This window comes from Mustela nivalis (genome assembly GCF_964662115.1).
Source record: "Mustela nivalis genome assembly, chromosome: 14".
Classification (NCBI taxonomy): domain Eukaryota; kingdom Metazoa; phylum Chordata; class Mammalia; order Carnivora; family Mustelidae; genus Mustela; species Mustela nivalis.
Window position 1 is genome coordinate 14,642,193 of NC_139033.1, and position 13,745 is coordinate 14,655,937.

The 13,745-nt window shown below is 48.1% G+C and overlaps 1 protein-coding gene and 2 long non-coding RNA genes across 6 annotated transcripts in view; 1 reads left to right on the forward strand and 2 right to left on the reverse strand.

Moving 5' to 3' along the window:
* The window catches only part of UBC (ubiquitin C), a 4,307-nt gene extending 3,549 nt beyond the window's left edge, over window positions 1–758 (reverse strand). For 2 of the 4 annotated variants that reach the window (XM_082698605.1, XM_082698603.1), the window contains exon 1: window positions 117–296. The gene's annotated coding sequence lies outside the window, so the exon portion shown is untranslated. Of the gene's footprint in view, window positions 1–116; window positions 297–352 lie in introns of those variants that run through there. The other 2 variants (XM_082698604.1, XM_082698606.1) reach the window with 2 other exon arrangements.
* The window catches only part of LOC309847823, a 243,159-nt gene that overhangs the window by 158,971 nt on the left and 70,443 nt on the right, over window positions 1–13,745 (forward strand). The gene's annotated exons all lie outside the window — the stretch shown is intronic.
* On the reverse strand, window positions 8,527–9,421 carry LOC309848444. Its single transcript, XR_014303048.1, has 2 exons — window positions 9,232–9,421; window positions 8,527–9,129 (listed from the first exon to the last, which is right to left on the reverse strand). It is a non-coding gene; the product is annotated as an uncharacterized lncRNA (long non-coding RNA).

Sequence of the window (13,745 nt, forward strand, 5' to 3'; positions counted from 1 at the left end):
AGCGCCTCCACCTCCGCTCCGCCCGCAGAGCGCCGCTCGGCCTCCCGCCTCCCCTCCCCTCGCCTCGCCTCGCCCGGCCACAAGACCCCCGGGGAGCAGAGCGGCCCACTCCTCACCAAACGGCTGTGACCACAGCTCACACACAAACACGCAAAACGATCTCGCGGCCTCCACGGAACTGCCTGCGCCACACCCGGCGCCTCCTTATATAGTAATCGGTGGCGCCTCTCCGATGGATCCCTCCGCAGAAACGCCGAGAAGGGACTACTTTTCTCACACTTCAGGCCGTCCGGAGAGAAAACTAGTGCCCCCCTTCCCCAAATCATCTAAAAGCCCCTCCCGATAGGTTTACCTGTCAAGGATGGGCTGTAGACTGAATCGGCTGAGTAAGGGGCCGCCGTCCTCGGAGCCCGCGCGGAGGGATCAGCGCGTCAGTTGAGTGCTACGCCTACGGACGTGGCCGGCGCTCGATCTCGGGGGCGGAGGCACGGGGGAGGGGAGGGAAAGGGCCCTCGGAAAGAGCGAAAACCCGGCGCGGAGTCCTTAGGGCGCCCGGAGCGGGCCGTCCCCGCCGGACCCCGACGCCCCCTCCCCTCGGCCGCAACGGTCCTCGCGGCTCTCGAGACCCGCCCTGGACGGAGAGGGGTCTGGCGTCGCGCGCCCCTCGCCCCTCTGCGAGCTCAGGGGTCTTCACGCCGGGGCACGCTCCGACTCCGTCCCCTCCCCCACTCCCACCCCGGGCTGTGGCGACCCGCCCATGCCCCCCCTTCCCCGCGCGGGCGCGCGGACAGGACGGATGACTAGACAGATCAGGGCTTGGGGGTGGGCCAGCCCTGGGCCCCCCAGTCCGCGCTCGGGGCAGAGCGCCCCTGGGGTGGACCGGGGGCGGTCCCTAAGCCCAGGTCTGAAAAGGGGAGCAGAAACCCCATCTGCTGGAGGCGCCTCTGGAAGCCAACCGAACTTTCTAGATTGTTCTTTGGCCTTCCTGTTTCATCTGCGCCACTTGGGTTGGGAAGGCTGTGCTTGACTGCAAACACGGAGGCTCCCATCTTCCTAAGTGTCGGTCCTCGGGGGAGCTCAGAGGTGCACCCTAAATACGCCTGAGGTTTTAAACACCCTAATTAAATGCCAGCTCTGTGCATCTGTGGTTGAGGGGAGAAAAAAAACACCCTAATATCCCAAATAGAAAACTTCATTCTAGGGCAAAGTGCAATGTGGATAGAAAAAGAGTAGAAGATTGCCAGCCAGATCTTTCTCGTTTTGTGATTTCTAGGTGTCCTTTCTCCAGCGTATTTTTTAATAAGTGTTTTAAAGATTTATGAATATGAAAAAATATATATGTATGAATATGGTGAAAAACAAGAGGCTTTTGGAAGCTTACAGTGAAAAGTTTCCCTCACATGCTCAATTTCCCAGCCACTGCCCCTTCTGGACTCTTCTAGAAATATCCCCCATTTCTACAATATAGAGAGGAGAAAGATATTTTAATTTCCGTACTCAAAGCTTTCAAAAAAAAAAAAAAAAAAGAAAAGAAAAGAAAAATTGCCTTAAAAATGTTCTGTGTTCTGTCAGGGGTGCCTGGGTGGCTCAGTGGGTTGGGCTCTGCCTTCAGCTCAGGTCAGGATCTTAGGGTCCCGGGATAGAGCCCTGTGTTGGGACTCTGGGCTCAGCGGGGAGCCTGCTTCCCACCCCACCCCACCCCCCACCTCTCTGCCCACTTGTGATCTCTGTCAAATAAATAAAATATATTTTTTAAAGTGTTCTGGCATTTAAAAAGGATTCATTCCTGTTTTAAATTATGAACGTTGTAGTATTTCAACTTTCCTAAAATGTGCATCAAAATGAAATTGTGTTTTCTTTTTTGACCCATGTATGTAGGTATTTTTGAAAGAGGCCTGAGGAAGTTTCAAAATAGACTTTAATCTGTGCAAATTTTCACATTTTTTCAAAGAGAATGAATTGTTACTGGAAAATTAAAATGAATAGTAAAGACAAAATGTCGTGGGTTTTTGTTTTTGTTTTTGTTTTTGTTTTTCAGGTTAGCAGGAGACCCCAGTAACTTCCAATCCAGGCTTTTATGAAGGTTATTTCTAGAACGTTTTAAAGGAACAAAACATGGGGGGTTCTTATAGGGGTATTTCCTCCCAAATTTTGGGCAGAAGTTTCAGAGAACCAAAATGCCCAGGTTCTTTCTAAGGTGACCAGGCTTAGCTTCATACCACACCCTGCTCGCTTTTGGCTGTGGCTTTTGCCTCGTGATTCATGTTGTTTAAAGGCTGAGTCACGAACTTTGTGACATAGCTTTTTCCAGAGTACAAAAGGTACAGAGAAAAACAGGCCTGATTTCAGAGGCAGGGGAGGGAGAGGAGGAAGAAAAAAGGCTCAGAGGGTGGGAAGTGGATCCCAAGTGAGTTATCTCCAAGGAGAAAACAACATTCTTAGGAACCACATGTGTTGTCTCTAGCAGGAAAAAAAAAAAAGGCTCTGAAACACCCCTGCATTCCTTATGCCCAACAGGGGTTGTGGGAGAGCAAATAGAAGTAAACATTTGTGCAAGGGCACTGGGGTGACAGGGAGGGGAAGAGAAAGTGAGACAAATGGCTGGTGTTTCCCTAGATTCTCAAGCAGGTGATTCTCAAGCAGGAGTGACTTGGGCCCTCAGTGGACATTTGACCATGTCTGGAGACCATTTTTGGTTGTCCCAACGGTAGTGTTAGCAGGGAGGAGGAAGTGCCACCGGCATTTGATAATAGAGGCCCTGGAGGTGCTGCTGCAGGTCCCTCAGGACACAATCACCCAGTCCCACCTGTCAGTAATGCCAAGGAGGTTGAGCCACCCTGCCCTACAGGGGAATTTTGTTGTCCTCATTACAACTGTTTTTCTGTTTGCCGAGAAGACCTCCCAAAACCTACATGTCCCACTTGGACCCAGGAATTGGATATCAACTCACGTCCCTGAAACCTAAAATCCCCTGACCTAGAATGTAATGTGCTAGAATGTGCGAGATCCAGGGTGAGTCACTGGATCCATTTTCAGTTCCTTCCACCCACAGATCCGGCCTTTGCAAGTGCCCCAGAAGAGATTGCTTCAGAGGGCCACCAATGCAAAAGCGACAGAGGCCCAGTAACACGGCGGGATTGGCGGGCAGGGTTGAACACGTGATGGGCTGAGCTCACAAAGGGCCTGGGCGTTGGGCTGCTGTAGGGCGGGGGCGAGGGGGGTGTTGCCGATGAGCGGGTCCCTGTTTATCGACCTGCCTTCCTTCCCCGCAGGATTCGGTTCCATTGGAGGTCACGACCATATCTGGAACTTAACTCAGCGTCATGAGAAAGTCCAAGGGCACCAGAATCAGCAAACATTCCCCGCCCCCAAGAGAAAGAGTGAAACCAAGAGCTGGCTGGGAAACGTGTGCCTTGCTTTGTCATTGGTTATATAACCATAAAAGGTAGTCAAAGTTTTGTGCAGTTTAGTGGGGAAGAAAAGCTCGGGGGACTCTGTCTTTTCGCTGTTTACAGGAATACATTTGCATTGTGCGCTCCGTGTTAAAAATAACCAGTTTCATCCCTCACCAGGCAGGAAATCAGCCTGTAGCTTCAGTCCTCAGATTTGCCTGCTTTAGGAAGATTGAGAAGTTAGTCTACAGGAGATTTGTTTTGTCCTTAATTCGTTGTTTTTAAGCTCTGGCAAAACAGACACATGACAAAATTTACCATCTTAACCATTTTTAAGCAGACAGTTCATTGTGTTAGGTGTACTGTGGGAACGGAAATAATTTTCCCTTTACCCTCTGAGTTCTTAGCTGAGACCCTGTAATGAAAGATTAACGAGAGAGAGAGAGAGAGGAAAAAAAAAAAAAAACACCCAGAAGTTTATTAACGTGTATATTTCATGTATACATAGGAGATACCCAGGGGAAATGAATAATTCAGAGGTGGTTTTAGAATTTAGGCATAAATACTATCTTATAGGGAAGGAAAAGAGGAATTTAGGCCTCTCAGTGGGGAGTCCATGGTTTTTAGGAAAAATGAAGAGATGGGAGGTAGGATAGTTTGTGACAGTTCAGTGTCTTACTGATGTGGGAAACTAAGGCAGAAGAAAAATTACTAAATTTCCTTACTACCTGCAGCCCAATGACAAGTCCTTGAAGCAGGCAGTGACTTTCCTTTAGGGACTCAGCTGCCTTGACGCTGATACTTTGCTAAGGGTAAGGGCAAAAGATAGTCCAGGCCCAAACCACCTTCTCCCCTGCTCCAAACCTCAGCCCAGGATCCTGTAAGTCTAGTTTAACATATAAAAATTCCTTTAGAAATTTCCTTTATCTCTAAACCCCCAAGATACATGTTGGCCGTCACCCCCCAAGCATATGGGCCACCGATATACATCTGAAGGGTCTCATGAGTAAGGTTTCATTACACAGCATGAAATGACTTTTTCTCCAGGTCCTGGTAACCTTCTTAGAGACTTAATTCCTAACCCCCTCCCAACTGGAAAGTATACAATGGGCCATTCTTCGTGACCCCCATGGTAGCTCTTTCTACCCACGGGTCCTGTCCCCGTGCTTTAATAAAATCACCCTTTTCTGCCACAAACAGCCAGGAATTCTTTCTTGACGATCAGCTTCGAACCCTAACGTCTTTCCTACAGCATTACTTGGTTGGTGAGGCGCTGCGGAGGCGGCCGCGGGGGGCGGGGGGTGGGGGTCTACAACCAATGAGCCTGCTAGAAGGATCTGCATTGAGGATACAAGGAGCGTTCACGAAAAGCCTCTCTCCCATCGGCTATTTTTCAAGTGACTTTAGCTAAAAAAAAAAAAAAAAATCCCTGGGGGGTGTCTGGGTGGCTCAGTTAGGTAAGGGTCTGTCTTTGGCTCAGGTCATGATCCTAGGGTCCTGGCACCGAGCCCCACATAGGGCTCCCTGCTCAGTGGGGAGTCTGCTTCTCCCTATCCCACTGCTGCTCCCCCTGCTTGTGCTCTCTTGCTCACACAGTCTCTCAAATGAATTAATCTTTAAAAATAAGTAAATAAAATAATAATAATAATAATAAAGCTCCCTGGGGCACCTGGCTCAGTCTTTGGGCATCCAACTCCTGACCTTGGCTCAGGCTGTGATCTTGGCATTGAGGGATTGAGCCCCGCAACAGGCTCTGCAATCATCCTGGAGTCAGCTTGAGATCCTCTCTCTCTCTCTCCCTTTCTCCCTCCCTCTCTCCCTCTCAAATAAATAAAATATATTTTTTTAAAAATATATATATTTTTAAAAAGTTCCCCATGCCCCCTTCCGAACCAGCACCTGGCATCCACTAATCTACATTCTGTCTCTCTGAATTTGACTACTCCAGCAATGTTATATAATGAACTTTGTTTTTTTAAGTGTAAAATAAAATGGTTGAAAATGACTTATTTCTCAAAGATTCACTACAACGTTTCTAGGCAGCTACATTCCCCAACAAGCCTCATGGTATTTTTTTTCCTTGTCAGTGTGTTATTAGATATATTTAATTATATGGTACCAAGTAAAAACAGAAGCCTATAATTGGTTTCGTGTTAGGCCTGATTAACTTTAGAAATTACCTCAACATTTTGTTCCCTTAAAACCTTGTTGACAGGGACGCCTGGGTGGCTCAGTTGGTTAAGCAGCTGCCTTCGGCTCGGGTCAGCAGCTGCCTTCGGCTCAGGTCATGATCCCAGCGTCCTGGAATCGAGTCCCGCATCGGGCTCCTTGCTCGGCAGGGAGCCTGCTTCTCCCTCTGCCTCTGCCTGCCATTCTGTCTGCCTATGCTCGCTCTCTCCCTGATAAATAAATAAAATCTGCCTATGCTCGCTATCTCTCTGATAAATAAATAAAATCTTTAAAAAAAAAAAAAAAACAACCTTGTTGACATTTGGAGAGAAATAGCCTTCACAGAAGCTCCTTAGCTATCATCTACCCGCCATCCACCCAACTGGTAAGTCATCTTACAAATTTCGGTTTCATCTTAAAAGTGAACCCTTTATCAAGAGTCACGTCCCGCCAGATCTAAGACGAGAAGCTTTTATGCTTTATTTATTTACTTATTGTTTTTATGCTTTAAACTATGAGGTTAAGTCACACGAGAGACCCAATTTGATGGGTGATAAATTCATTATTACTGTAAAGAACTGAATCCGCAGAATGCAACAGGATCCCTTCTTTCGGTAAAAACATCTTTGATCTTTAATGATCAAAAAAATACAGATCGTGTATAAATAAAAACATGAACAGTATGTGCATCAAAGCCATTCATTCATTCATTCACTCACTCACTCATTCAATTTGTGACCTGTTGCTGATGGACGAAGCAGGAAGCAAAATCCTGCCTGCCGGGAATGCTGGCTTCCTTTCTGGTCACTCCCAGACTGGCTGGTTATTAATAGCACAAACAAAGAGCAAGGGCCAACACAGTCAGATCTTCCATATTTGTCCTCTGATGGCGAGACTCAGTCACCAGTGCTGGGAGCCTTGAACTGAAGTCACAGTGCCAGGAAAAGGACCCTGACCTCCCCAGTTGATCTTTCTCACTGGATCTCTCGGGTTTTAGTCATCAGATGATTTTTGCCTTTTTGTTTTTCCGCTAACAGTTCCCCTAAGCCTCTTCCAACAAAAGTACATCAGGAGTGTTACGGGTTTCAGAAAGGTAGGGTCATGCCTATCTTGAAAATCCCACCCCCCAAGTAGTGACTGGAGTTGTAATAATCACATATAGGGCGCTTTAATGATGAAGAGCGAGGGCAGAAAATAAGAATCAGGAAACAAAAAGACAAAACAGAAAAAAAAGAAAAACATAGTGGAGATGCCGGGGATCGAACCCGGGGCCTCATACATGCAAAGCATGCGCTCTACCACTGAGCTACATCCCCCTCCCCTCCTACCAAGCTTTCTGAAATTCTCTGCTATACTCTATTCTTAAGATTTTCTTCCCCCTTGTTTTTCTCAGTTAAAACTTTATACACTTAAATATGTGTTTGGGTTTAGCATACGCAAACCAAAATAAATCTTCCCAAATAGATCTTTTTTATATAGCCTTGTGGCTGAAATTCTAGCGGATATCAGGACTAAGGAACAAAAAGAAATTGACCTATATTTGATTGTTGCTCGTCACAGAAAAGAAGGGATGGGAAATGAGTTTCTTTCCAATAAATAAGGGTGTTGCCCTGATTGCACCTCCATCCAGAAGTGTCTGGTTCCCGGACCTTTAAAACCATTCCAGGGTGAAATAAATGATGGGGGCTAAGGACAGCCCTCGTGGTGATGAGCACTGGGTGATATATGGGAGTGTTGAATCACTAACTATATTGTACACTGAAACTAATATAACATTGCATGTTAACTATATTGGAATTAGAAAACTTAATTTAAAAAAGTATCCCAATCTTCAGTGAGTTTGAGGTTTGCAGACCTCCCCCCTCTCAGAGAACTTTTCTAATATAAAAATAAGCAAATTAAAAAGAAACAGATGCAGCATCAAATTCATGGCTTTGAGGGAGGAATTGCTTTGCATAGCCCACTGAAAAGAACCATTTTTAACTGTCACTTAGCACAGCTGTGCAGAGTGCTTATGAAGCACCCCAGGGGAGAGAATATGTTGCTGTTGTGGCCTCCAAGTCCCCAGGGGGCCCCTCGGGGTGAAGGAACTGCAAGGAGAGGGCAGAAAACGGCGGCTTCACCTCTTTCCACTGGCGCTGGAGCTTTCTGGGCAAGAAACAAGTCACTTACTCCGATGGGGAAAACACACTCTGCCACCTCTGTGATTTCATATTCTCGCCTCTCTGGGCCTCATCCAGAAAAAGGGGATCTGATTAGTTCCTCCTCCCCAGGGTGTGGGTGGCCATTTCAGCTATGCCTGAAACGTTTAGAACAGCGCCTGCTACAAGGTCTGGCCCGCCTGTGGGTTCTCAGGATGACAAATGATACTGTTATTATGTATCATTATTATCATTATCATATCATTATTATCATATCATTATGTATCAATATATTATGTATATTACTGTTATTATGTATGAACTCCAGTGGAGAGACACCTTTGGACGTGGTTTGGGAACCAGCTAAGGGACGGTGTTCGGTCCAGAAGGTGCCCCTGTTTTCTATCTTGCCACACTACTCTGCTCAAAACAAACCTGATTGTGTTTCCTCTCTGCATAAAACCCTAAAGTCGAATTCAGACTCTTTAGTCTGGGCAGTAAGGCTCTCTGATCGACTTCTCTGACCTCATCCCTTCTTCTCTTCCCCTTCTGTGCACACACCTGCCTCCTTGCTGTTCCACAAACACGCACCCTCCTTTGCACCTCAGAACCTTTGCACCTGCCCTTTCCTCTGCCAGCAGAGCAGAGCAGAGTAGGGCAGAGCAGGGGTGCTCCCCAGATCTTCTGGTGAGTGGCTCCTTCTCATTGTCTAAGTCTTCAGCAGGACCTTCCTGGACACCTCACTAATGGGGTCTGCCCATTCCACACACTCCCTAGTATGCCCTCCTACTTGTTTTGTTTTTACAGCATTTATCACTTTGGGAGACTTTTTATAGCATTTGTTTATTGTCTGTGTGGTAAACTCAGTAAGGCAGGATCTGGGCCACTCTGGTTCCTGCCGCAGCCCCAGTGCCTAGAACAGGGCCTGACACCGAACACGTTTTCAGTAAATATTTGCAGAATGAATGTGTGTGTGTGTGTGTGTGGGGGGGGGTGACCCCAGACAAACAAATGAAAGAGTAGGAGCCTGGGAAGGCTGACAGCTACTCAGGAGGGAGTCCACAACGGCACTGACCCCGACCTCCTGTGTCAAGTCCATAAACTTTTTTTTAAGGGCCAGCCTGGGTCCTGGGCAAGATCCAAGAGGATGGAACTCTCTGGGGGCAGAAGGAGCATGCCTTGGCCTTGAAAGGCGGCAGTCCTTTTTGGGGACAGCACCGACCAAACCGAGCACTTCACAGACGCGCTGAGGGCACGCGGGAGATGGAAATACGGCCGCAGCGCGAGAACTTTGTCTTCTCATAACCGTGTGACCCCGGGCTGGACCGTGACTGTAACCAGGTCCTCAGTGCAGACCGAATCTCGCCGGCTTATTAGTTGATGTTCCTCGAGTAAGGAGATTTCCGCACAAGTGGAAGAATTTGATTCTTTCGGGAGAGAAACGGAAGGGGTAGAAAAAAAGGTATTCTGCAGCCTCCCCGTCGGGGAATCGAACCCCGGTCTCCCGCGTGACAGGCGGGGATACTCACCACTATACTAACGAGGACAGGCGTTGCTATGAGCTCTTCAGGTGCCCTTTTTAAGGCACATACAAGTTCCGCCGAGCATCAACCCCCACCAAAGGGTTTTATATTTTATTCTTTTTTTTTCTTCAAAACAGAAGAACAAAAGGCCCCTTCGATTCAGCTCCGTCTTAGAGAAGCTGTTCCCTGCTACGTCCTTGATTCGGTCGGGAGAATTCAGGGAGCAGAAATTAATAAACAGGAAGCCAAAATTAACGAGCAGACATCAGCAAACACGTAACACAGATTAATACGCGCTTAAGAAATAAGAGAAAAAAAATTTCAGGAAAAGCACAGCCTTGTTGAAATTTCTCAGATTGCAAGGAAGTTTCCCTATGCTCTGTCGACCGGTGGCTACCACTCGGAGCTTTTTTAAATAAACCGAAACCGGTTTAATGATTGGAAAGAATTAACTTCGTCTCTTCGTGTGTTGTATTTTTTAAGCTCCCTTTCATGCATGAGGGGGGGAAGAAAAAAAACCAGAGCTGCCGAAACCCGGGATCGAACCAGGGACCTTTAGATCTTCAGTCTAACGCTCTCCCAACTGAGCTATTTCGGCTGCTGGCTCTCACGTTTTACTCCGCTCCTCCTGGTCGTACCGCCGGCCCTGGGTCGTCCACCTGAGGATCGATGCCGGGAGTGCAGGACAAGCAGGGACCCACGCCGCCAGGTTCGCAGATACCTACTCCTTCTCGTCCTTCAAGGTCACCGCCTCCGAGACGACCTCCCCGATCTCGCCTCCCAGCAGGACCCCCAGCCCCTTACTGCTTGCTGTTAGCTTACATATTGTCCATTCTCTGTCTCCCCAGCTAAAATGACAGATCCCTGAGGGTCAATTCTGTATCCTTCAAGGTCTAGAACAGTGCCTGCCTGCTACGTAGTATGTGCTTAATAAATATCCGTTGAATTAATGAACAAGTGAATGGATGAATGAGCAGTACCTGACTCAGAACCCCACTTTCTCAAGCCCCCTTCTGCCCTTGGGTGCAACTCCCCAAGCAGCCTAAGGTGGGACAGGGATGCTGACCAGCCAAGGTGTGTGTAGGACGCTTTGTCCAGATTGTGACTTTCCTTGGGGCAGTGAGTGACTCAGATCCTAGCACCACCGCCATACCTGTGGCACTCGCTCAGCTTCAAGGCATGAGGAAATCAACAGGTTGGCGTCCAGGTTTGGCGTTTTCTGCTTTGGGAAATGGAAGTGGAGTGAAGTCTGGAAGAGGATGTAGAGTGGGGAGGCTTCATGATGCGAAGTCATTTAATAAGTGTTTGGTAAGCACCTAATGACCTTCTTGCCCAGTCACAAACACACTAACCAGATAATCAGTATAATAACAGTGCTAAGAAGCGAAAGAAACCAAAGTTGTTTGTATGTAGGCCTTTCCTTTTGCGTCCTTTCCCTAAAGGCAAAATTTCATGCATGCGATCCTTAAGTTCGATGGTGGAATTCACAGCTTTCCGAATGGGCTGAAGTCATTTACACTCCCATCCGCCCCTTCCAATCCTTTCTTCCCCAAACAAGTCTTGATCTTTTTTTAAAAACGTGATTATTTAAAAAATTGGGGTGAAATGCACACAACACAAAGTTAACCATTTCCAAGAAAAAAATTTCGTGGCGTTTAAGTACATGGACAATTCCGTGCAACCCCTATCTCTGTAGTTCTTTAAAAACCATTTAAGTATATCACTTTGGTAAAAATCGCATAAGGAAGGAAGGAAGGAAACAAGAGAAAAAGGAAGGGAGGGAGGAAGGAAAGAAAGGTGGAGAGCGAGGGAGGGAGAAAAATAAAATTCAAACAGTGCAAATATGTGCAGAAGGGAAGGTGAGCGCGGTTCCCACCTGTGCCAGTCCTTCCTTCCAGAGACGCCCAGTGTCCCGAGTAGACCGTGACGGGTGCAACCTTGGGCAAGTTTCGAGCTGCTCTCTGCCCGCACTTCCTCACCTGCCTAACCTGACCACGCAGCCCCTGTCGGCATCACAGGAGCGCACACCTGTAAAACGTCTAGCCACACCCCCGAGGCGTAGTAAGAACTGTCTAAGAGCTGGTTATTATCATCACTCTGATACCCATCAGAATTAGAAGTAATAACACACTCGCAACATACACATATTTTATCCCTACGAGGGAAGCTGTTGAGCTCGCGGCTTAGCACAGCAAGCTCCTATAACTTACAGGGAGTGCCAGGAAAACCTCTGTTTCATTGTTAAAATGATTCCACTGCCTCCCCGTCGGGGAATCGAACCCCGGTCTCCCGCGTGACAGGCGGGGATACTCACCACTATACTAACGAGGATAAGCCCGGCCGTCGCTTCTCTGGGTCAATTCATATAGAAAGAGCGCTGTCTGGCAGCCGCGCCCGTTCGCCCTGGTACGGGTTTTTACGGCCCCTGGCTGGGGCGCTTCACCCCGCAGAAAGAGGCCTCTCGGAATCGATGAGACACTGAACATCCGGGAAAGAAGAAACGTGCAAAAGGGATGAAAATGCGGCTTCTGATATTCTCGGTCCCAGGAGCGGCACCTCGCGGCCAGGGGATGTAGCTCAGTGGTAGAGCGCATGCTTTGCATGTATGAGGCCCCGGGTTCAATCCCCGGCATCTCCACTTTCTTTTTTTTTTTTTGGCTTGAAAAATCTGTCGCACCACGGGAAGACAAAGCAGGGAGAGGGACCCAGATGCTACCAATTAGTGGGTCTGAGAAATAAGCTCCCTAGGCAGGGCAGCCCTAGGAAACGTCCCCGGCCTTGTCCCATATGTGGATGCTGGGATAACTCCCTCCCCTTCGGAGATTCCTCTTGAAGAGCCAGAGTTGGGCCCAGGAATCTGCATGTCTACATCCTAGTTATTCGAGCCATCAGGCAGATTTCTTTTTTCTTTTGTCCTTTAAATTTCAGTTAACATACAGTGCAATATTGGTTTCAGAAGTAGAATTCAGTGATTCGTCACTTACATTAAACATCCAACGCTCACCATAAGGGGTGCCCTCCTTAATGCCCACCCCCCGTGTACCCACCCACCTCCCTCCATCAACCCCGTTTGTTCTCTATTGTTAAGAGTCTCTTGTGGCTTGTTTCCCTCTCTCCTTCTGCACCCCCTTCCCATATGTTCATCTGCTTCCCTTCTTAAATTTCACATGAATGAGATCATACGGTATTTGTTTTCCTCTGACTTATTTCACTTATAATACACTCTAGCTCCATCCATGTTGTTGCAAATGGCAAGGTTTCATTCTTTTTGCTGGCTGAGTCACATTCCGTGGCACGTGTCTGCGTCTTCTTTATCCATTCCTCAGTCGGCACACACCTGGGCTCTCTGCACAGTTTGTTGATAATCTGCTATGAAAATTTGGGGTGCATATATCCCTTCCAGTCTGTATTTTTGTATCCTTTGGGTAAATACCTAGTAGGCGATTGCTGGATGGTGGGGTAGTTCTATTCTGAGGAAATTCCATACTGTTCTCCAGAGTGGCTGCACCAGTTTCATTCCCACCAGCAGTGCGAAGGGCTCCCTGTTCCCTGCATCCTTACCAACACCTGTTTCTTCTGTTCATTTTAGCCGCTCTGACCCGGGTGAGGTGGTATCTCATTGTGGTTGTTTCCCCGATGATGAGTAACGTTGAGCATCTTTTCATGTGTCTGTTAGCTGTCTGGGTGTCTTTGGGAAAGTGTCTACTCCGATCCTCTGCCCATTTCTTAACTGGATTAAGGCAGTGATTTCTAAGGAGAGTTTTGCAACTGACAGTGTATTCAGTGACTCCTCAGCGCCCAATGCTGGTAGTGTTCATGCATTGAGCCCCTACTTGTGCCCATGTATAGTGCTAAGTACCCTGGTGTTCTTGAATAAGACAAGCAAACCTTGACTTCCAGAGACTAGTACTTGGCGAGTAGTGGTAAGGTTTGCCGACAGACTGATAGCTGGAGACTAAAGGGGTTTGGCATGGGTGCTGCCATGCGCTAGCTGCCAGGGAGGTCTACCTGCAGAATCGGAAGAATGCCAGCTGCTGAGGCCTGAGGCTGGGAAGGGGAGGGGGTGCTCTGTGTCAGAGGGACAGAAAGCAAACCCTGTGCTTGGAGTTTGGTGAATGAGGGTATGAGGGCATCAAGGATTCCAGAAGGCCTGGCGTGGAAGGACGAGATCAGATGTGTTCCCAGGCTCCCTCTGGCGGCCAGGTGGAAAATACACCATAGGCCTCAGGTGGATGCTGGGGACCAGCCAGGAAGTCTTCTCCATGGTCGGGCAGAAGCTGCTGGAGGTGTGCTGGGCCGGGACTGGGAATCTGAGATCCGGGGTGTGGAGCTGGGGAACATGAACGGGCTCTGGACATATTCTGGGGTAGGGTCCGCAAACCCTGCAGATGGCTTGAATGTGGGGAGAGTAGGTGAGACCCGCTTTGGGGGTACACTGGGGTTAGTGGCCAGGCTGTGGAGAAAGAGAGTCATTCTGGAATATTAAACATGTACCTCTGCTGCTTTATTTACGTATTTGC